The following is a 23,415-nucleotide window of genomic DNA, read 5'->3' as shown; positions in this document are numbered from 1 at the left end:
ATGTGTGTGTATATCTGTGTGTATGTGTATGGGTATTGAATATCTTATTAAGAAGCATCTTTGGGAAGAGGATTCATATTTATTGATAGCCTACTTTGTACCAGACACTAACATCATTATCTTATTTATATTCTAATAACCCAGTGAGGTTGGTAGATTATATCCATTTCATACATGAGGTCACTGAGGTTCTACAATGTGAACTAACCTTCCCAGGGCCACATAACTCATGTTAGGTGTATTTGATGCCAGATTCTGGCTCTTTGTGTTACTCAAGACAACCTTTTGGCCTGATAAAATTCCATAAGTTGGGTGAACTCCATTCTTATATCTCTGTGTAGATATGAAATACTATAGTTCAAAGCAACTATCTTCATACCATTTCTTTTAGAGCTAGTGGTTGTGCAACTAAACAGATCGGTTCATACTGAGTACATGTTAAACAGTCCATCTAGGCTTCACCTTCAGGCTTTTTCACAAAGATACACAGAGATGCTGAGGAAATATCCTTGGTAAATTCTTCTCTATGCTTTTCTTCCATTTCTCATGACCATTTCTCATGACAATTTCTCTGGCAGCCTTACCACATCTTACCGTCTAGATGCCCTGAGGTTCTTTCTTACTCCTAGGATACCCCCTCCGGCTTTGTTCTCTCTAGATGGTTTTCCATGACCTGAATCTTCCCTTCACATCTCCATCCAGCTGCTTCCAACAAAAGCCTCGAAACACCAATGTTCCTGCCCCTCAGGCTATGGTCTGTATTTTCTGGCTAGTTAATAAAATGATTCCACAAAAATATGAAAATTGTTACATACTTAATGGATTAATAAATTATGGTGTAGCCACTATCTTCCAACATCAGTTTCCTTTTTGGAAAAATAAAGGGGTGAGAGCGAAAAAGCCATAGATCTCATCTTTTTCCATTTCATTTTCAATCTATGATCCATGAACCTCCACACGTTAGTCTTATATTTTGACAAGGACCTTTAATACATAATGGGTCCTAATTAAATGAGCACTCTTCCCTCTTCTGCCCTTTAAATGGAATGCCCAGGTTTAACGCTTGCCCATCTCCCCACTTGTGGGGGATCTCTATGACCCTACATTTATGCTAATGACTCCTAAATCTATGTTTCCAGTTTGCCTCTGGCCTTGAACATCGGATGTCTACACATAACTGTCTGCTGGCCATTTTCATTTGGGTTTTTCATAGCCCCCGAAATTTACTAAACACAGAAGGAAATCAGTTTTATATTCTCCCCAGCTACTCTTCCTTCCTTATTCACCATTAATGAGTAATGCCACTTTGCTTGTTGCTGTTGAAGAAATTTGCTAATAGTCTTACATTCTCCTCCTTCTTTATTTCCTACAACCATTCTAGTCCATCCAACCTATTTATTCTTCATCTTAAACTTCTCTTTCCTCCATCCTTAACTCCCCAGGATAGCCCTTATTGATTTTGTTAGAAATTATTACAATGACCTTGTACAGGCTTCTCCTCCTCTAGCTCTGTTCCATGCTAAATCTTTCTGTCATGCTTACGCCACAAGGTCGGTGGGAGAAATAAATAAGATAAAGAACATGGACATGTTTTATAAAACTTGAAGTGTTCTACTAGTGTGCTCTACTGTTTGTTGTTCTGGAAGACAAAGAGCTGATTCTGGCTGCTAAGTCTTTGTGCCGCTTCATGTCTAGGATAGTCCCCTTTCTCTCCCTTCTTCTTCTTTTTTTTTACACTTTTTTTGTTTTTTTTTTTCTTTTTATTTATTCATTTTAGAGAGGAGAGAGAGAGAGAGAGAATGAGAGAATGAGAGAGAGAGAGAGAGAGAGAGAGAGAGAGAGAAGGGGGAGGAGCAGGAAGCATCAACTCCCATATGTACCTTGACCAGGCAAGCCCAGGGTTTTGAACTGGCGACCTCAGCATTCCAGGTCAACACTTTATCCATTATGCCACCACAGGTCAGGCTTTTTTTTTTTTTTTTTTAATGTTTCCATTGATGAAAGAGAAAGTGGGGAGAGAGAGAGAGAAAGAGAAAGAAAAGAAAAGAGAAAAAAAAAGCATCTACTTGTTGATTCAGATAGTTGTTCCATTTACTTGTGCACTCACTGGTTGTTTTTCATATGTGCTTTGACTAGGGATTGAACTCGTGACCTTGATGTGCCAGGGTGATACTCCATCCACTGAGCAACTCAGCCAGGGCCTCTCTCTCTCTCTGTCTCATCTTCTTTAAAAATGATACCCATTTCTCAAGACCTAAAACAAGCACACATCTTTCAGAAGCATGATCTGAACATCATCACCTTATTAAACATGTCTACTTTGTAAACACCTATGCTTTAACCCTTTGCTCTTGGTTACACTCTGGATCTGCTATTTGATTGCCTGGTTCATGGTTCATTCTCCACGATCAGGTTGTGAGATCATTTAAAGGCAGGGACCATATTTTTGTTCTTCTCTAAAGCTTATTAGAAGGTGCTCAAAAACTTTGACTGGCTTGCTGGCTGGCTGGATGGACAGATGGACACTTCAGTAATCATCTACTTGATTTGGTTTGAGACTATAAATCTGACTTGTAAAATCTGTATGAGAAGGATTCCTATATCCCTTTGTCACAGAGGTCTAGTTACCCAAGTAAAGGAGCAGTATTTGGATCCTGAACCTCTGGTTCCATTCAGGGCCAGAGGGAATAAAGTTAGTGGAACTATTAGCAAACAATAACTTTGTGACAGCTTTTACATCTAATGCTTGTCTTTCTCTTGTGGTGTACCAGGAAGAGATGGCACAGCCAGGTGCACTAAGCAGGCGGTGGGCAAGGCGAGTGGGCGAGCCTGCACTGCAGTTTGCCTGTGCCTCTCTCTAGCAAGCAAATCACAGTTTGTTGCCCATTGTTTCCTCTGCCCAATGGACATGTTCAGCACTTCCTCAGCAAATGTATTCAGTGTCCCCTCTTGCTTATCCAAATATACAATCGGACAATAAGGGAAACCATGGAAAATCTGCAGTGCCCGAGGTCTTCATTCCTTGCTGATTTTAAATGAACCTCGATGCATAGGATGAAAAGAGCCATTAGCAGGAAAGAGTTTAAGCTATCAGGAGAGGGAAGAAAATTGTCCAACATTTGGTCAGTCTGACAAGGTAAAAGGGAACGTGGGGTAGGGGGCAAGCTATTAGAGAAAGAATGACTTCCTTGCACAATAGCGCTGAAGAGCAGGCATGGGGTGGGAGAAAGTGCCTGTGTGGGTCTGGAAACAATGCGTAAATACCTGCAAAGTTTCCAGGCGGGAGAACAATTCTTTCTTTACAGTTAAAAACATTTCGAATGCCTTCAAGCTTTCCTTTCTCTTCTTCCAATATGCCCCCTCCTTCCTTTGATTCTCTGTCTATGGAACTTAAAGTATATTTGAGGCGCTTAAAGGAAGCCTTCAACTACTGTTTAACAAGTCAATACTAATTATTGTTTAGCACTGGATTATGGGCCGGATCATGGAATTAAAACAGAGCTGTTAGGATACCTTTGTACCTGGCAAAGAGTTAATGAGCACACGCTGCGTGCCTAGAGTGACTGCCAAGCGGGCTTACTATTTTATTTCAGTGGCACAGGAACAAAACCTAATAAATCATTTTAATTTTATCATGATACTTCCTTCCTTCATTAGGAAAATGGGGACACTTCCTGTAAGGTTTGTCATAAATTGGGAGATTATTTTTGATATTGTTAAATTACTTGGTTATCTAACAGAGTGGGGTGAATATGTCTATCGGAGGAAGAATAAAATTGCAAACAAGTCTGGTTATCAGCAAAAGGTACTAGGTAATAGCATAAACAGAGAATGTGATTTACCTCCTGAGACCGTGGATGAGACTCCCTCATGATGGTGTATGTATGTGTACTGTGGATATAGAATACAGACAGGTGTGTGTGTGTGTGTAGGCGTGAGTGTGTGAGTGTGTGTGTATGGGTGTGAGTGTGTGTGTGAATGTGTGTGAGTGTGTGTGTGTGTGTCTGTGTGTGAGTGTGTGTGTATAGTAGATCAGCCTACATTTCTGGAAATAGAGGGCAGGGTTTCTGACCCCAGGTTCAATCATTTGGGCTTTCTTGGTCAGGGCTTCATAGCTAGGGGCAGTATGGGAGTAGGGAGGGAAGCTAGCAAGAAGAGGGGTGAGGTATGAACAATCTGTTTTTTTCTGATTAGATGTCCAGCTGGGATGGCAACCAGACTTCTCATAGCGACTCAATTCACCAGCTCCCTGAGCAACTAAATGGTCAGGGCTTTGGGGTCCCACTGACTGAAGTGAGATTTGAACCACTGACCTGTAAGTGAGAAATGCTATTGTTATTGCAGGGTCATGTGCTGTTTAGCCTGACCCTCTCACTAACCCCCATGGGCTCCTCAAAATTAACATTTAGATAAGTTCAGCCCTGAAATGTGGGTGTAGAAGACTGTCCCATTCAACCTGGTGATCAGATCTAAAGTTGATATTAAAAGCCTTGAAAATGTTTGGTAAAATATATTATTTGTATAAATTCTCCAAATTTTAATTTTTTATGTTTAAACAAAGCAAAAGAAATACTCCATACATAAGTCAAGGTATATATGGCCTATTGACAGATTTTATTTTTTTTCCTGTTATGTTGTACTACTTACTTCAGTAATTTACAATATATGAGTTGCTTTGTGGGAACTAGGAGTCCATTAAGATGTGTATCTTATACAGCTAGTATTATGTGCAATATTAAAAAAAAAACCTCTTAATCTCTAACCTCTGTATTGCATAAAGGCGCAGAGGATCAATTATAGATAAATAGAGGGGAGATCTCGGAGGACTTGCAAACCTATTGGCAGTTTCTCAAGATACAGTACTGGGTCTGTATATATTGGTATTTAGTTTTCCATGGCTCAGACAAGGAGAAATGTTGTAATTGGTTTTATTTGAAAGCAAGAGATGGGGCCAGGGGGGAACTTTTTGGTCTCTAGTTTTTGCTTTTAGCCCATATAAAGTAAGCCTTCCTACCAGAGGTGTTTAATGGTGTGCTCAGTCCTTTTTTTTTTTTTTTTTTTTTTAATACAAGTGTGAATGGATGCCTCAGGCTAAGCAAGCTCCACCTCTCAGAACCTCAGAGGCTGTGGGAGTGATCCCTGCCCTTCTGACCCATCCTTAATTGGCCTATAGTCCAAGAAGCAATTAAAACTAAGGGTCTGATTCATAAAATGTGAACATGCCATTTAAATGTGTGCAGGGGGATTCCAGTTCACAATGCTGGGACAGGAGCAGCAAGGACTTTGTTTTCATGCTCTGAGCCTACCTTTCATAAATTCACTTCTCTCTTTCCCTCTGGGCCCTAAATGCCCTCCATCCTTTTCTGACAACTCTTAAGTCAGCTTCAAAGCCAAGGTCGGGTTCAAGTCCTTTGGTACATGTCATGATGGTCTGCTGACCTAGCCCCCACCCTGCCCACTCGAGGCGGGGTATTTTAATTGTCGTTCTTCCACATCTATTCTTATTATTTAATCATTTTTATATTTCCCCAAACACTATATGGGAAGAAAACCCTAAAAACTGAACTGAGCATTGCTGTTTGCAGAGATGAAGCTAACGTAAATCTTAGACCTTGCCAGAGATAAGCTTAGAAATGAGCAGGGGCAAGAGCAGTACTCCTGAATTCCCAGATGTTTAATTACAATACCAAGGAAACCCTCATTTGCACAGTCATTACTTACATTTTCTCACAGTTTATACACCCCTTAATCTCAGCCCTCCATCCCATACTATGAAGCTCCTAATGTTGCAAATATACTGAGTTTCTGAAGTCTGTATGGAAATTCTGTTCAGTTGAACATGATTCTTGGGAAACATTTCATAAATGTTTCTATTATTTGTTTTAGAACTAACTCTGAGAAACAGAGGGAGTCTCTTGTAGGAGGTACTAATTAGGGCACAGGAATCATACATTTTTTAGTTCAAACACAAATCCAAGTGCAGGAGTCCATTTGAGATGTCTTTTAGACTAATGTTCAACCCTAGGAAAGAATTGTAATAATATGCCCTTGAGAATATTGTGTTAGCTGTCTAGGACAAACTAAGTTGACAAATAATCACTTGATTCAGTTCCTGTGTTTGCTTTGTCTAATAAACAATAGTCTTAGCTTTTATTATTTCCTGCAGTTTTTATTATGCTGCTATTCACAAAGTTTCAATTTATTTTCCAGAATGGCGCTATAGAACTCGTTATCCTGGACTCCTCTTTTTTTTAGCTTTTCAAATAGGGCAGGGGATTATCTGGTACTTGTAGCCTAGTCAAAGGCTGCATCTACACCACACCAAACTACCAGGGAGAAAGTGAAAAAATTCAGTCCGTCTCCCAGATGGCCCCAGATGCATGGCATTGTGTAGATGGAAACAGCCAGATGGCTGAATGGATTTTTCCCTTTCCATCTGGGTGCGTGACATGGTGGAGATGCAGCCAAAGTCTTGAGCCAAAAGAAAATGCCAGCCAAAGAGATGAGGTATTGCTACTTTCCAGGCACCTAACTCCTGCTGTGTGGTATTGTGACCTTGGTTTAGTTTATTCTCTCAGAAGCAGGTCACTCTAATGGGAACAGTGATTACCAACCTGTAGAAATACAGACGGAAGCATGCCAACCCAAAGAGACTTGGAGAGAATGTCTCCTTTTCTTTCTTGTGAGGATAGTTTCTTTTACTGACTTGATGAAAACGATGATACCTGAGGAAGGTCCTCTCCATCCAGATCTCTCGAGGTCGGTAAGCTGGAGGCACTACAAACACCAAGTGAGAATGAAAACATCAAGGCGCTTGCTGTGTCCATCAGGGGCATCACTAAATCTCTTTGAACAACCCTGGGCAGTGAATTATGGCAGCATGGAATTGACTTACAGTTTATTTCTAGTAACAGGCAGTTACTATGTCAAATCTGAAACCATTCAGAAAGGCCTATAAAAATATACGACAAAGTAACAGGCTACCTCTTGCTCCTTTTAACATGTTTATGAGTTTAAACTGCATTGAGCTTGTGTTTATAGAAATGAACACAGGAATTTCTTATGTCCTATTCCTTCTCTCTCTCTCCCTGCCCTGCAATCAGCTCTTTTGTGACCATGGGGTGGTATCCGAGATCTTTGTAATGTTTGAACTCCCAGCTGGAATTATTATTCTGTTTAGAGGCAGTCTTATTGATGAGCATGCAACTTGTATTTTTCTGGAATAGTTGAAGTTCTTTTGTTGAAGAACAGTGCAGTTAAATGACAATTACAAAAGAAAATCCTTTCCAAGTTACCTTTTACTTACTCTTCCCCGCCCCAAGACTGTTTGACACTGGCTGAGAAACTAATTACAGCCTGAGTGGGGCCACGGGACAAATGCTGCAATCCAGGCATAATGCGACAACAAATAGAATAAGGTAACATATTGTTAAAAGTCAATACCCCAAGTCTAACAATACGGTGTCACAGACTCCTAAACGTGTAACCATATAATACATAATTGTCATCTGCAGAGAAAAGATCTAATTTTGATAATGCATACTGAGATTGGTTGTCTGAAAAATGCTTATGGCTCCAGAAGGTTTGACAGTCCTGAATATCACATAATAACATGTAGCCAAGGAACATGGGATGAAGGGAAGAAAAAAAGACTCTATTCCAGAACACAAGCACTCCCACTCACTGTTTTATTTTTAAAAGAACACGATTCTGCTCAGACAATGAGCAAGTGTACTGTAAAGGGTGATTTGTTCCTGGGTTTCCATATCTGGAATCTGTGTGTCAGTGTGTGTGTGTGTGTGTGTGTGTGTGTGTATGTTTGTGTGTTCATACACCTGAGGGTCCCAATCCATCCACTGGGGTCTGAGCTTTGACAGACACAAATATCCTGAAATCTCTTGACTTATAAGGACTTGACACAGCTTTAAATTTTAAAGCAATTAAGCAAATCAACGGACTCTTGAAGCATACTAATACCGACCATATTTCCTCAATTCTAGGAAATACCTTTTTAGCATTTTAAGATATCCGTGGTCAGCATCCTTCTTATAGTCTATGTGTAGACTCAATATATTTTCTTCTTTTTTTTCCTAAAACACTGTTTTTAAATCAAAGACATACCTCCCAACCCATGCCACCTTCAAGTTGAGGACATATTGTTATAAAATGTGCTAGCTGCTATTTATCGGACATATGTGGTGTTCCTGAGGTAACACAAGACCTTTGACAGGTATTTCTTTTCAATCTCCTAGTGGCTCTATGGAGGAGCTCATTTTATTTCCATTTGACAGGTGAGGATTCCAAGGCCCAGAGCTACTAGGTTATAGTAAAGGCCTCCTTTTCCTGTATTTCAGGATCTGCTTATCCATGAATGTGTTACTTCATTGAAAGATGTAGTGCAGGCCCTGGCTGGTTGGCTCAGCGGTAGAGCGTCAGCCTGGCGTGCAGGGGACCAGGGTTCGATTCCCAGCCAGGGCACATAGGAGAAGTGCCCATTTGCTTCTCCACCCCCGCCCCCTCCTTCCTCTCTGTCTCTCTCTTCCCCTCCCGCAGCCAAGGCTCCATTGGAGCAAAGATGGCCCGGGCGCTGGGGATGGCTCTGCCCCAGGCGCTAGAGTGGCTCTGGTCTCGGCAGAGTGACGTCCCGGAGGGGCAGAGCGTCGCCCCCAGTGGGCGTGCCGGGTGGATCCTGGTCGGGCGCATGCGGGAGTCTGTCTGACTGTCTCTCCCCGTTTCCAGCTTCAGAAAAATACAAAAAAAAAAAAAAAAAAAAAAAAAGAAAGAAAGATGTAGTGCAGTGGGCGCTTTATTTCCATTTCCGTAACTTTGATGAGGTCCTCTGACATGGATCACTGGTCCTCGAATCCCATTGGCTCTTACAAGTTCGGCTTTCAAACTAGACGGTTTGCTTTGCTCTCAAACTTCTGGAACATTTGCTTGTATCTCTTGCCTCATGCTGTTCACCTGAGGCTGCCCGTATATATTTCAGACTGTATCTCAAGCCCCTTTGTTAGATGAAGGCTTCTCGAGGGCAGGGACATGTCCATGGTCCTTCATTAATCACACCATCAAAGCACTTAGTATGCACATAATAGGTGTGCATAATAGGTGGACATTAAATGTGTGTAGAACTAGTATGTAGCACAAAAAAAACAATGAACATCAGACTGGTACTGTTTGAAAAGGGTGAAAGGAACTTTGAGGTCATCAGTCTTGTTTTACAACAGCTTCTGATTCCCTATGGCACTTCCTTCTTAAACTCATTCATTCATTCATTTCTTCATCAGTTTTTTTTTTTTTTTTTTTGGTGTATGGTTTTATGTTCAAAGCACTGGGTGGATGGCCTGGGGAAGATAGAGAGGAATAAGAAATGAACCTCTGTCTTTGAAGGGATCATAATCCGGTTGATGAGCTCATACAGTTGTAAATATCAATATAGAGGAGACTATGGAGTGTGAGGCCTATACGAGATGTTGAAATGGTCATTTTTATTAAAATTATTTAAATATCAATTATTTGATGCAGAGCATATTAATTGCTCTGGGAATTCAGACAAGGCAACAATGTCAACATGGATGACTGGGGAAGGTACTTTTTTAGGGGCTGTTGTAAGCATGGAAATGAGGGACCGCTTAAGGAAACAGCAAAAGTAAGTGAGGGTCACGTGCAGTAATCATTCCCATTTTAGCTGAATTTGGAATGCTGGTGCAGGAGTGGCTAAAGTTGAAATACGGGGCTTGGGTAGAATCATAGAAGACACTGAGTGGCATGCCAACATGCTCGGGGAGTGCTGAAAGTGTTTGGGAAAGGGAGAGGCCTGATCTGTTTTCTGGCCCTGGGAGATTAGCTTGGCTGGGAGTCTAGATGGTCTAACTGCAAGGTGACTGAAGCCTAGGAATATGAAGTATCAGGGAAGATTGAAGTACATCATTCAGGAGTTTGGCTATTTTGTTCAAACATGTTTAAAATACGTGTATTTTAAAAGATGGGAGGAGTTTCTCTTTGAAAACTGGAATTGTTAAAGCAGGTTTTAAATGCTGACAACTAAATGGCAGATGTAGCTGGGGCTCTCCATTGTCTGGGAAGGACTTGGTCATTAGGAATGCAGGAGAGTAGGCTGGAGGGGCATGGCCAATTGAGGCAGCCACAAACGTAACCTAAATGGAAGGTTGGAGCCAAGGGGGCAAGTCCGCCTCTCTGGACAGCAGGCCTGTGCAATCAGATTTCTTTGGAATTCTCTGAGAAGAAATGGGTCATTAGAAAGGAATATGGCAGGAAACTAACAGGTATTAAGTTCCTCTGAAATCAGCATGGTGATACTATGCTTCTTCCTTTTGACCTTTAACTCCTCAAATCTCTACAACACCGCAATGAAGAAGACGGTATTCCCATTTCACCTGCAAGAAAAATGAAGTTCAGAGAATTTAAATGACTTTCACAAAGTTACAAAATGGAATTTTGTGTTGAGTTTTATCTCACGAATTGTTCAACCCAATCTTTCCTCCTTGCACCTGACAGCATTATATTGACACACCAGATCCCTGCCCATTGTTGGAGTCTCAGAGATGGTACACACCACCTGCATTGCTCACATACCTCCTGCCTCGGCTGTCTGGATCTTAGCTCTTTCATCATATTGGGAAGAAATGGGTACCTCAGAGAAACAATTCCCTTCCTTCCCAAAGCCTAGAACAGATGACCCTAGCCATCTGTGCTTCTTACCCCTGGCTTTCATTCTGGAATCTGGAGGGGTGAGCTGTTCTGGTCAATCACAGAGCTGGTTGGAATCTTAAATAGGAAACACAGTAAGGAAGCAAAAGAGAAACACTCCACAAAGGGTTTGTCCTGCCTAGTTTTATTTACCACTACTACTACCAGAGTAGTTTTCTCTACTCCTACCACTTAGAAAGGCTCTTCCCTTAATCTGGGACCAAAGTTATATGTCTGTAGGACTCAATTTGTCATTGACCCACTTCAGAGCTCCTCCTCCTCAATGGTGTATTTGGGGTGTCAAGGTGGCGAAGCTGTGAGTGTCGCCTAGAAGCTAGAACAGTGCTTCCCAATACTTTCTACATCATGGCACAAATGTAAAAGGATAATGTTTGGATAGCTCACTGGTCCAGGGCTCCAGCCCGCCCCAGCCTCCCTGAAGCCTCACCTGTGACACAGATGGAGCAGCTGTGGGCCCGCTGGCAGGTGCTCTGAGCTGGAGAATGCCTCCCCTTGTCACTCAGCAGTGGAGTGACGGACTCGCCATCAGAGGTCAGCACAGGCCCTAGTAGAGCTGTAATTCCTCAGGGTCTTGGCATTTTACAATATAAGACATAACCAAAATAGGTAACAAAACTGTGAAGCAATGGAAATGTGTGATTTGCATAGTAATCACAGAATTTATAAAATACTATGTACTTGTAGAATATGAATAACTCTATGACAGCAGTTTAAAGCTATGAAGTGAGTGTATTGTTTCAAGCCTGTCAGGGTATCCAGGTATAATTTCATTTGGAGAGCATGCTAAAAGTCTTCATTTGATGCCCTTGTGAATTTCAAGTCCAGGCCAAATGTACTCTCCTACCCACTCATGCAATAAGCCCCAGTGGGTAATAATGATTGTAAATGATATAAATATATTAGGTGATTGCTATATACCAAGAATCATGCTTTTATATGATTTACATTAATTCTCACAGCAACCCTAATCATTCCTCTTTTACAGATGAGTAGACTGAGGCTTAGAGGGAGAGGTTAAGTAACTTGCTCAAAGCTGCATGGCTATGAGTGGTACCAGTCTGATGCTGATACCATTAGACTGTGCTGCCAGAATTCTTAGAGAATTCTCCTTAGATGCAAGAGGGAAAAGAGAAACAAATTTCAGTTGTTATTTGCTAGTAACTGGACTTAAAAGCCAATCCCTCAGAGGTCCTGATAGCAGGGTAAGGCAGGTAAATACTGAGCAGTGCAGTTAGTGAAGTCCTTTGTCCTTATAAGTAGCCAATGGACCATTATTTAGGGTTCCTAGATTTAGCAAATAAAAATACAGGATGTCCAGATGAATTTGAATTTCATATAAACAAGGAATTATTATTCTTTTAGTACAACTATGTCTCAATAATTGCATGGGGCATACTTATATTAAAAAAAATTATTCCTTGTTTATCTGAAATTCAGATTTAACTGGGAGCCCTGTATTTTATCTGGCAACCCTAACATTGTTGATACTGTCTGCTGGCAGGTCGGGATTTCCTTGAACATTTATGACTCCTTGATAGCACTGGACAAAGGCAAGTATTATTTAAAATGGCAAAGTAAATAATTATGACCATAGAATCACAGGGTAGGGAGAACAGTGGAGAATTGTTTCAACTTTGCTACTCTTTGCTAGACAGTGACTGTGTTCATACCAAGAATAGACTGGGTTTTTGTGTCTTTCCCACAAGACAAATCAGAGGAAGCCATAGAGGCCCTAAGCCCAGCTTTGGGAAGTCTCAGTGTTGTGAATATTTGGGAAATAAAAATAAGAGAAATGTCATTTATTCATGGGCTTTCCCTGATGTAAATCTTTGGGAGGAAGTAAAAGGGGTGACTTTGGGTAGTTGAGAAGAAGGAGGATATTTCTAAGTAGAAGAGAACAGACATTGGTGTACAGAAGGATACAATTCCAAGGTCCTCAGAGCTAATGTGGATAGGAGGGGGTCAACTGGCTTGGAAATTGGTCAGAATGTATCAGGAAGGGCAAAACATAACATTTGTGGAGTACCAAGTACCAAGTTGTTTGAATAGTATTGAATAGTGTTGTTGAATAGCGTTCTCCCAAAAGTCTTGTCTACTGCAACCTGTGAATGTGACTTTAATTGGAAATAGGGTCATTGCAGATGTAATTAAGTTAAGATGAGGTCATGTAGAAATAGTGTGGGCCCTAAGTGCAATATGAAGTAAATTTGGACCGAGATTCAGACACACAGGGAGAATGCCGTTGAAGATGGAGGTAGAGATTGAAGAGATACATTGATAAGCCAAGGGACACCAAGGATTTCTGGTGACTACCAGAAGCTAGAAAGAGGCAAGGAAGCTCCCTTCCCTAGCGTCTTCAGAGAGAGTGTAGTCTGGCCAGTGTCTTGATTTCAGATTTTTATTCTTCTAAATTGTGAAAATAAATTTCTGTTGTTGATAGCCACCCAGATTGTGGCGATTTGTTTTGGCAGCCCTAAGATTCTAATAAAAAGTATATGCTAAATTCTATGTTATCACTTTTCATATAGCTAAAAAGGTCAAGTGTCCCTGAGGACAACTGGGGAGCAAAGACAATTCAGCACACATTTACTACTTTAATTAGCCCCTGAAACAGGCTCAAAAAGGACTGTGGTTGGCAAACTTTCTGTAAAGGGCCTGATAGTAAATATTTTAGGCTTTGCTGGCCGTAGGCTCTCTGTTGCCACTTCTCACTGCTGCTGTTTTAGAGGGTAAGTCATTGGGCATGGTTGTGCTCCTGTAAATCTTTATTATATTTTTAAAGATTTTTATTTATTTATTCATTTTAGAGAGAGAGAGAGAGAGAGAGAGAAGGGGGAGGAGGTGGAAGTATCAACTCCCATATGTGCCTTGACCAGGCAAGCCCCAGGTTTTGAATCGGCCACCTCAGTGTTTCTAGGTTGACACTTTATCCACTGCGCCACCACAGGTCAGGCCAAATCTTTATTTACACAAACAGGCAGTCGGGGATGGGCTGAATTTGGCCCCTGGGCTATAGTTTACCTGCCTCTGACAAAGGCCTGGCTTTTGCCTGCCTGCCTAGCCTTGTGACTTTGTGGACATTTACAGCTCACTACATTGTAAGAGATTCCACTTGTGTGTTCTTGATTCCCTGCACACCTGGTGGCACTGAAACTCATGGAACTAATATTTTCTCAGGCTCAGTGACATCTCAGTGAATGTGTCTTTCAGCACTATGCTCTGATGCCCAGGCTACATTGCCCTGAGTGGAGGACTTGCCTTTCACCACTACCTTCAGAAGCAGGACTTGAGCCTGCCATGCAAAGTAGACCCATCTTACGTGATCTCCCCAGCTTGAATCCTCACTTTGTTCGCTAGACTGGGTTTTGAGCAACTTGACTCATTCTAAAAGTCAAATATACCCTCCACCCCACACACAATAAAAATTTACTTTTGAGGGCTTTTCAAAGGATTTGCAAAAGCATCTTACAAGTAGCCCCAGTGAAGAGTTCCAAACCCTTCTTGTGCTGGGAACATCGTTGGACTTCAATGCTCAGCTTCCCAGGGCAGCTTTTGGGAAGAATGGAGCCTCCGCCACATGTGTAATGGTGCTAGGCTTATTAGAAAGGTCATTACCATCATCTTCTAGACTTGCTTCATTCTACTGGCCCAAATGTGGCGTGCAGATATGTGCATACTCAAGCAATATGGGCCTTCAGACAGTCCAGAGACTGCGGACACCAGCCAGATTTACCCAAGCAACCACAACTTGACTTCCTAGCTGGGTATGCAACACCTCTTAGAAGCCCTTCTTCCTGCGGGAGCTTTGCCGAAAGCATCAGCAGCTTCTAGGCCTCGATCTTGTATCGACAGAGGGGCAGCTGTGCACTTTGCAGTTTATCAGTGTTTCTGAGCGGGGTTGGTTCCCCTGCTTGCTGCTGCAGCCGTGGTTCTCAGAGGGGCCCTTCTGGCTGCTATTACAGGACAGTTTTACCCTCTCCACCTTAGAGTGTTAGTTGCCTGCTCACCACAGTGTTCTTTCTTGTCAGAGGGATGCTGAGTGTGTGAGGGCGTGTAGCACCTGAGACTCACTTGAGGCTGTCAGAAGTGATTTCATCTCATCTTTTGAGGCGCTGGAGGGAGGAATGCTGGGTTTCATTTGAGAAGTGAGTCTGACTTGGATGCAGGAAGTGACCCTCAGACAATCTGTTCACACTTCTAATGGTTCAAGTTTAAATACAATGTAATGTGTTATTAATTATATTATTATATACAAATTATTTTATATATGATTGTAATTATGTTATTATTAATTATTAATTCTGACAATGATATGACTTTCAAGACTTTCAGGAGATAATCTCCTTTTTTTGTAGAGGAGAAAAGCATTATAGGTTTGCACAAAAATAAAATACTCCTCAGAAGCAATACAACCAGAATGATATGTGCAAACAGCTTAGCTTTACCTAGCTTTTGAGCCAAGCCCCGGTGTCCACAGAAAAGTACCAGATTAATTAAATCACTTGTCAGTGTTTAGAGTCATGATATCTTCTAGGAAAAGTAATAGCATTCATGAAGCTTTTCCTGTATGCACTGTGGCCTGTTTCTTTGCAGGCTGAATGCTAGGAATGTACACCTGAAACTTTTTGGAGCATGTGGTTTGGTGAAATACAGCTCCTTTTGTCCAAGAATTAGCCTGATCAGAGGGAGAGCAAAGATTAGTAATCTTGTGAGAACAGTTGGACTATGGACTGCCCTTGCTAAATACATAAATACATATAATTATTCTGTGAATGAAAACAGGAGCATTCTGCTAGTGCTGAAGCAGGGAACATACGTACCCCTTTGCTTCTGTAGCATTTCCCATAGAAAATGGGCAAAAAGTGATGTGTTTGTTGCCAGGGAGTGAGGTGCCAGGTCCGCTGGTTGGCATTTGGATGACAGAGTTGGGGTGACTTTGACGGTATCCTCATTTGACTCATGTGTTTAAACAGGGTGGAAAGCCCTCTAACCCGCTGGCCCGTGTGCTGTGGGAGGCCTGTCTGCCCCAGGATGGGCTGACCTTGGGGACACAGGACTGACCTTCCTGTGATACGAGCCTCCTCAGCGGAGTTTCCAGCTGGTTCCACCACCATCTGTTCCTAGTTCCTCAGGTTTGCTCAGCAAGGCAGTTAGACGGCCCCCTGATTGACATCCCGAGGTCCCTGCCCCAGGGAGAAGGCTGGTTCACCTGGTAACCCCACCTCCTAATGATCTATAGCAGGAGTCAGCACACTTTCTCCACAAACATCCAGAGAGTAAATATGTTAGGCCTTCTGGGCCACACAGTCTCTGTCATAACGACTCAGCTCTGCCCTTGTAGTGTCAACAAGCTGTGGACAATACATGCCTGAGCAGGCATGGCTGTGTTCCAATAAAACTTTACCAAAACAGGCAACAGGCATGATCTGCCTGCAGACTGTCGTTCACTAACCCCTGGTCTGTGGGGGTAAAGGGAAGCCATTCTTAGGTGTGTGCAAATTTCGTATTATAGATTTAACCAGGAACAACCCCAAGATCGTTAAATTGGGAACGAGGAGACATGGGCGGCTGTCACAGGGCCACCATGGGAGACAGGAACTTGTTAGCCTTTCGTGCCTGAAGGTCCTCGTCGTGGACCAAGGGGTTTAGATGAAATGGTCTCTAAGGATCCTTGCACTTGGAGAATTTGATCTGCGTTTTGTGTTGGTAGTTCTATTACAACCTCTAAGGAATATACTTCCCCACATCTTCATTGTCATGCAGGGTTCTTAATGACAAAGGTGACATTTTGGAGGGGGGGTCCTGGGAGAGAGAGTGATGCTTCATCGAGGGCCCATTTGCTGTTTCCTGTGGTCTGCTTTCTGAACCTGGCCCTGGGTGGCTTTGGTCTGCAGCCCTGTTTATTCCCTTAGGAAATCCCGTATTTGAAACTTCCCTACAGGCACCATTTTTCTTCACCCATGACAGTAGAATCAAGACCTGCTCTGTTTTCTGCTTTTGTTCTGTTGCCTGGTGAAGCTATTGCCCTTTTTGTGTCAGTGAATCACCTCCCCAGTGGACTGGGATGGAGCCTATGCTTTATGTCAGTGTGGCTTTCCGCCAAGGCCTTCGTGTGGTGAAGAGCACACAGCACATGCTCACGACAACCCTGTTGACTTGAGTTCGGGGAAGACGGTGATGGACCCCTTCCCTTCCTGACTCCACTTTCAACTGAAAGAGAGCTGGAAAGAGAGAGAGCGTGGGAACAACCTCAAGATAGGTAATCCAGATGATACTAATGATAACGACAGCTCTGATGCTTGGGTACGTATCATAGGGGATAATGTTGGTACTTGGCCCAATGCCCTTGGTTCCTTTTGTACCATTTGTGTACCTCCAGCCAGTTTGCATCCAACAGTTGGCAACTGCACCTCTTCTAGAAAACTGTCTTCAGACTACCAGAGCCTGCTTTGCCCATGGTTTAGAGAACTGAGAAGTACGTGGGAGTTTAGATCTCCGCAGGGAGGCCTTGACCAATGACTGACAGGCCCCAAAATACGAATGCCCAGCTTCTTGCCTTTTGGCAACTCTGAGGTGTAGCTTACACTGTAGAGTTGCTCCAGGGATCAGGGTGAAGCCGCCTCCCATAGTCCCTTTCTGGCCATCTCCCTTTTCTTTCCTGCTTCTCCCTTTCCCTTCCAGATTTTCCCGGGGCCGACTTTGTAGCACATCACAAACACGTTAATCCTCTTGTGAGGGTCTGCTTCTAGGGAAGCCCCTAAAACAATAACTGATTGTGCCACAGCCACTGTGTTAGGCACTGGGCACCGTCTGTCATTGACCCTGGGCCCAGTCCTGCAGGGGAGGTTATACGATCCCCATTTTGCTGAGGAGGAAACAGAGAGGGCCTGAGAGGAAGCAACTCTCTGAGGCTCACTCCCTAGGAAGTGGCAAGTCCAGGATCCCCAGCCCAGAACTCCAGCTCTGTCTCTGGAGTCTGTCTGCAACTCTGAGGGTTGCTCCAAGGAAAGCGTGGCATTCTTTGAGAGAAGTTTGTCACAAAGGTGCCAGAGGACATGTGCAATTTTGTTTGAGGGGGCCCTTGTGTTGGGAAGAGCTCTCTCATACAGGCCAGGACGGGATGGGTTTCACTCCTCCTGGGGCAATGGGAAGGGATGGGTGGGTTTTGTTTGTTTGTTTTTTTAATGGAAAACACCAGACTATGTGAAATGACAGCTGCCAGATATAGTGTCCTTGTCTCTCTCCAAGTGCCAGAGAAAAAATTAAGTTATGATTCTATCCTCTGCTGAATGGGCTTCCCTAGGATTGGAGTAGTTATGGTCCTGATCCATGAACTATTCATCACAGTGGCATTGGCAAATGTTTGCATTCAGTAACTTCCCCCTGGTGAGTCTCTTGCATTTCCACAGCTAGTAGTTAAATAGGACTTGGGCTGATATTAGCATCTCTCTTGGCCTCTGGCAATCTGATTATTAGTGCAATAAATATACAACATTTAATAACTCTTCACTTTTCCACTTTGAAGCCATTAGTTGTCTCCAGGTTGACTAGGAAGAACTTCAAATGCAATTCATTAACATTTCCTTAAAGAGTCCTCTTAACAATGCAGGTCTGGCTTCCCATTATGTACTGTCACTAATAATGGTTTTTACTTCTAACCTATTATTAATTAAAAAATTAAAAAGAGCCCTTCACTCTCTTCATTTCTGAGAAAAGGTTTATATTCTCTCAGTGTGAATTGTAAAGAGGCCTTTAGAGTATGGCTTGTAGTGTCAGATAATTGCTATCAAGGTAAATAATTTAGCTGGTCAGACAGAGAGCACTTCTTCCTGCCTCGAGTGGATGGCTCAAGTTGTGGCCAGTTGGGCAGATCAGACTCAAGGCAGAGACGATCAGAGCCACATGAAACTTGCATCAATCAGGAGCCAACAGGAAGAAGCAGCCTTTCCTAGGGGACACTGTGGTGACCTCTGAAGCTTACCATGACCTGGGATACCGCTAGCCTTTCCACAGCTGCAGCTGGACAGAAATGTCCGACCTCTGGAGCCCCTGCAGACAGAGACATCTTTCCCCAAAGGCTTTCAAAATTTTGCCATGAAGGACAAATGAACAGGCACAGATCCTCTGGACACCCTAATCTTTTCTTTCCCTACTTCAAAGCCTTCTGCATTGCCTCTGAGCCTGTAATTACCCTGGAGGTATTTTCGACTTGAAGCGACACCAGCAAAATTGCACTTCCTGATCATGGGAGTCCACAGTTGTGTTTAATCAATTATGGAGCTGGTCACGAGATGGAGTTTTTCAGCCATAACCATTAAAGGGGAATCATCGTCTAGCCCAACTCCTTGTGCTCAGGGTAAGGGACCCACAATCTGAAATTAAAGAAACACTAGCCACTTGATGTGGTTTAATTTAGTCTCTGCCTCCTTAATTAAAAGCATACCATTACCCACCCACATAACAAACTGACACTTTTATGCCAGACTGTAACTAAAAAAAAAAAAAAAAATGCAAAAGTTAGGTGGAGCTAAAACACTGATTTTAAGATACCAACAGAGGCTCCCAAACACCACAGTAAAATCTAGATTTATTTACACTGGAAGCTTTAAACAAGCTGCTAGGCAATTTGAGAGTTAGTTGTCTGTATGTCTCTATCTCTACTGACCTCCCCCATTGTATCTCTGTCTTGTGTCTCATCCCAATCAGACACACACTTTTGCTTATTTGCCATCAGCCATCCAGAAAGGGAAGACAGGGTGCTTTGTTTTGGAGACCTGTGTGTCTTTGTGGTCAGACTTGAGGTGTTCCAAGGAAAAGAAATTCAAACCAACTCTCAAAGCCTTAAGTTATTTCATAATCCTGGCCATGCAGCCATGAGCCTGGAGAGGCCTGGCTTGGAGCAGCTTATCCGCGCACCTGTCTGTGTGGGGTGCAGACAGTACAAGCCACACAGCGTGTCTGTGATGAACCCACACTTGTCAGTTCTGCTCAGAGATGTCCAAGGGCCTTCAGAGACTTACTCTGTCAGCAGAGGAGCTAAGTCCATACACTCATTGAGGCTGGGCTGGGTCACTGTCTGCTCAGACCTCTGTCGTGCACTTCGTTGTGGTGCACAGGCTCGAAAGCTCGGGGCAGCCAACCCACCCATCCTGGTCAGCGTCCTTGGCTCTCTTGTGTCTTGTCCCACTTGGCCCCATCCAATCTATCTCATTCCTTGGTAGTGATTTGTTTTTCTACTTTGAGAGGTCACGTGGCACAGTGGTTCAAAACGGGAATAGTCACACAGTTGTATTCAAATTCTTGCTTTGTGATTTCCCAGCTCAGCAAATGCATCTCAGTTTCCATGTCTGTAAAATAGGGATGGTGAGAGTAATGACTTCAGATGTTTTCCTGAGAATCCAAGGAGTTAATTCAGGTTAAGTACTCGGAATAGTGTATAACAAACCCAATGTTTGTTGCCATTTCCTGTTTCCATTATCTTTAAATGAAGAGTGACAGGCCAGAATGTGAAATTTCAGCTAAAAGATCTTGTGATTAACCAGCTAGAACCCTTCATTTTTAAATGAAGAAACTGAGGCCTGGTGAGATAAAATAACCAACACATTAAACGGATTGAGCAGTGGTGTGGGTTCTGCTCAATCCAGTGCTCTTTCTGACATGCCCTTTGCAAATATTTCCCCTTGCTCCTGACAGGAGCTCCTGGGAACTTGGGATTGCTAGAAAAGCAGTATCTCTGAGTGCAGGGTTTAATGTTAAAGCCTAGATGACCAGCCTCGTTTCTCGTAGGCAGTCAGTGGGCTTCTTGGAAGGATTTGAAGGATGGTCTGAAGTCTTCATGTTGTCTTGTTGCTGCCAGACATCTCACCCATCTCCAGTTCTGACTTTTGAATAATAATTGCACCAGGAGAAAACAAGCCCCCCTTTTTAAAAATTGTGCATAGTTCTCTGAATACACAGAAAGCACCCCACATTTTAGTGTAAGATAAAACTTCTCTACATGAAAGTGCTTGGGAGCCTTAGGCCCCAGGGAGGAAATTATTTCTGAAAAGAGGGGAGTGTGTGGAAAGAGCCGGGGTCTCTGAAAACAAGCCATTTGGACCCTCCAGTTTTGCCTAGGGCTAGGTTGGTCCTGCGCTTTGGACTGCATCTCCTCCTCCCCTAGGCTAGCTGCCCAGATAAATAATGTATTGGGAACGAATGTTTGGAAGCAAGCTCTGGACTGACTGGGTGACCTGTGGTTGGTAACAAGGTACCCAGATGGGTGTTGGCTGTCCATCCCTGGTGAGGGTCATGCTTCAGGCTTCATAACTTCCCGGACTGGAATTGGAAAGACAGGAGCCAGGTGGCCCTTCCCTTTATCCCCGCCCCAGCCAACCCTGCAGAATACAAAGCCTAGGCAGAGATGACTCCAGGACCTAGTGTGGGGTCCTCCTCCCTCTCAGCTCTTGGCTGCCAGCAATGCTCCTGCTCTGGGTCACCTCCGAGAACCTCAAATTGAACTGAGAATTGTACTGTCCGAGTGAAGAGCTGGGGGCGGAGGTCTGACTGAGGAGGTTCAGACTTCTTCACTTTGAGTGAGGAGCCTGAAACTGTCTGACTGGTGTTCCTGGGTCTTTGTTCATCAGTCCCAGTGCCCAGCGCAGGTCTGAGATGGAAAGCAGGAAGGACGGCACATGCCTCCTGACGTGGTGTCCTGAGGAGTTCCCACCTCCAACGCGTAACCTGAATCTAATCGCGAGGGAACCTCAGGCAGCCAAAGTCAAGGAATGTTCTACCAACACGGGGCCTGCACTCTTCAAAAAGGTCAGCCTGAAAGACTAACCTAATTATAAGAGCAGCTCTAGGTCTCCACTGAGACCCCTGATGGAGCTGCTACCCTGGAAGTACAACCTTCCTTTATGTAGGACTCTAGCACTACCTGTGCCTTCCAAAGCCCTAGATGGGAAGAAAAGCAAGACCAACCATGCTAACTATTCTTCTCCCATGTTCAAATGCACGGAATTATTGCTCTTCATTATGAGGCAGTGACTAGCTGGCCAGCCCTTACACAGCATGTTTCACAAAAGCAGTAATTGGAGAGAAAATGTTGAAACTGAAAAACAATGTTGGTAGAAATTGCCACGCTCAGCACAGCTTGCTTAATGTGGCCCTGTGGCAGCAGTCACCTGGCAGGGGAGGAAGGGCACAGGCCGTGCCATCCTTGAGAAAAGGCCAGCTTGTGTTCTAAGAAGGTATGGCTAGTTTCTCTATAGCTTCAGACCCTTAACAGCTCTTTACTGGGGCTTAATTCAGAAAGTGATGCCCTCCGGGGCAGGACTTGCTCTGTGACCTTAGATCTTAATTTTCTCTTCTGCACAATGAGAAGGAAATGTCTGTAGTCTCTTCTAACTCTAAAATTGTACTACGATACTAATAAAATACAACAAGCTATAAGGATATCTGTATATTGACTGATATTTAATTGGCTTGTGATTATCTCCTATAAAGTCTGTAATTTTATATTATTTATAAAGTATTGAGAATGACTTCTAGGTAAATTTAGGCACTTCATTCATTAATCTCACTTAGAATAAACAAATCTCACTTGGAACTAAGATTTCATTAAAGAGCCCTTACTTATGGCATTTGTTCAGACCTAGTGATATACCCTGAACAGAAGAATTTATAGCACATCTCTTTTACTCTAAAAAGCAGTCTAGAAAGTGAGTATTAATGAACCCAAACTTCAAATTCTGATGGGGTCCCACCATCATGCCCTTCACACATCTGGAAAGCATAGTCTCGTGTTCTTTGTAACTAAGACCATCTCTTATTGGCTAAACAGAAGCAGACCAATGGTTAGAAACCAAGTTTAAGTAAATAGCTCGTTTTGAAATGAAATAAAACCAATGACTCTTTTCATACATGCAAAATACAGCATACCATATTGGGGCTTCTTATACCTTTGAAACGGACTTAAATGCCAGATCATGAATCTTTGCTGTGCAGTTACACATATGCTGTAACCGCACAACAAAGCTTTGCTCAGAGGTAGTTTGGGAAAAAAGGTACCTAAATCAAGTAGTTACAATTTTCTGAGCTTTAGAGGTCAAAAGGTAGCCAAGTCTCCTGCACCCATTAATACGACCTTTATAAGTCACTGCTGCCACCAAGGTACCCCCTGCAGAGTCTCTGTTAAACTTCTGGACTTGCTGGGATGGCCTGCCAAATATATATATGCTCCTCTTGACTTGGGGGACTGTCCCATTTTGGGGGATATAATATAAAGGGTCCAATCACCAAGGGGTGATCTAGGTGGCTATTGGGAGGGTCACACAAACCTGGCACCCATTCACTTTTCTGGGGATGGAGAATCTTTGCGCAGGTAGAGGTTACCACTTGTCATAGAGCTTGCTACACAGAGGCTCGTGGGCAATGCCTACAGACTTGCTTCCTGAGACATTGCTCTGCTCTTCACTCCCCGTCACTTTAGAACATCCAGAGAAGTGCCAGAATAAGAAAGCAGGAGGAACACATTGCTCTGCAGCTTTGGAGTTTTCTCTCTGTTCTCTGCTTTTGAATTTTTTATTGTTGATCATTGTCTAGGACCATATGGCTCTCTGTTGTTTTCTTCTCTGTCTCCTCTCTGGCTCCCCACACAATGTTGAGACCGTTTGAGAGGCTCCTCTCCATCAGTCCACTCAG

The sequence above is a fragment of the Saccopteryx bilineata genome, chromosome 3 (genome assembly GCF_036850765.1).
Source record: "Saccopteryx bilineata isolate mSacBil1 chromosome 3, mSacBil1_pri_phased_curated, whole genome shotgun sequence".
NCBI classification, from domain to species: domain Eukaryota; kingdom Metazoa; phylum Chordata; class Mammalia; order Chiroptera; family Emballonuridae; genus Saccopteryx; species Saccopteryx bilineata.
The sequence above is the reverse complement of the archived record's forward strand: the minus strand, read 5'-3'. Positions refer to the sequence as shown.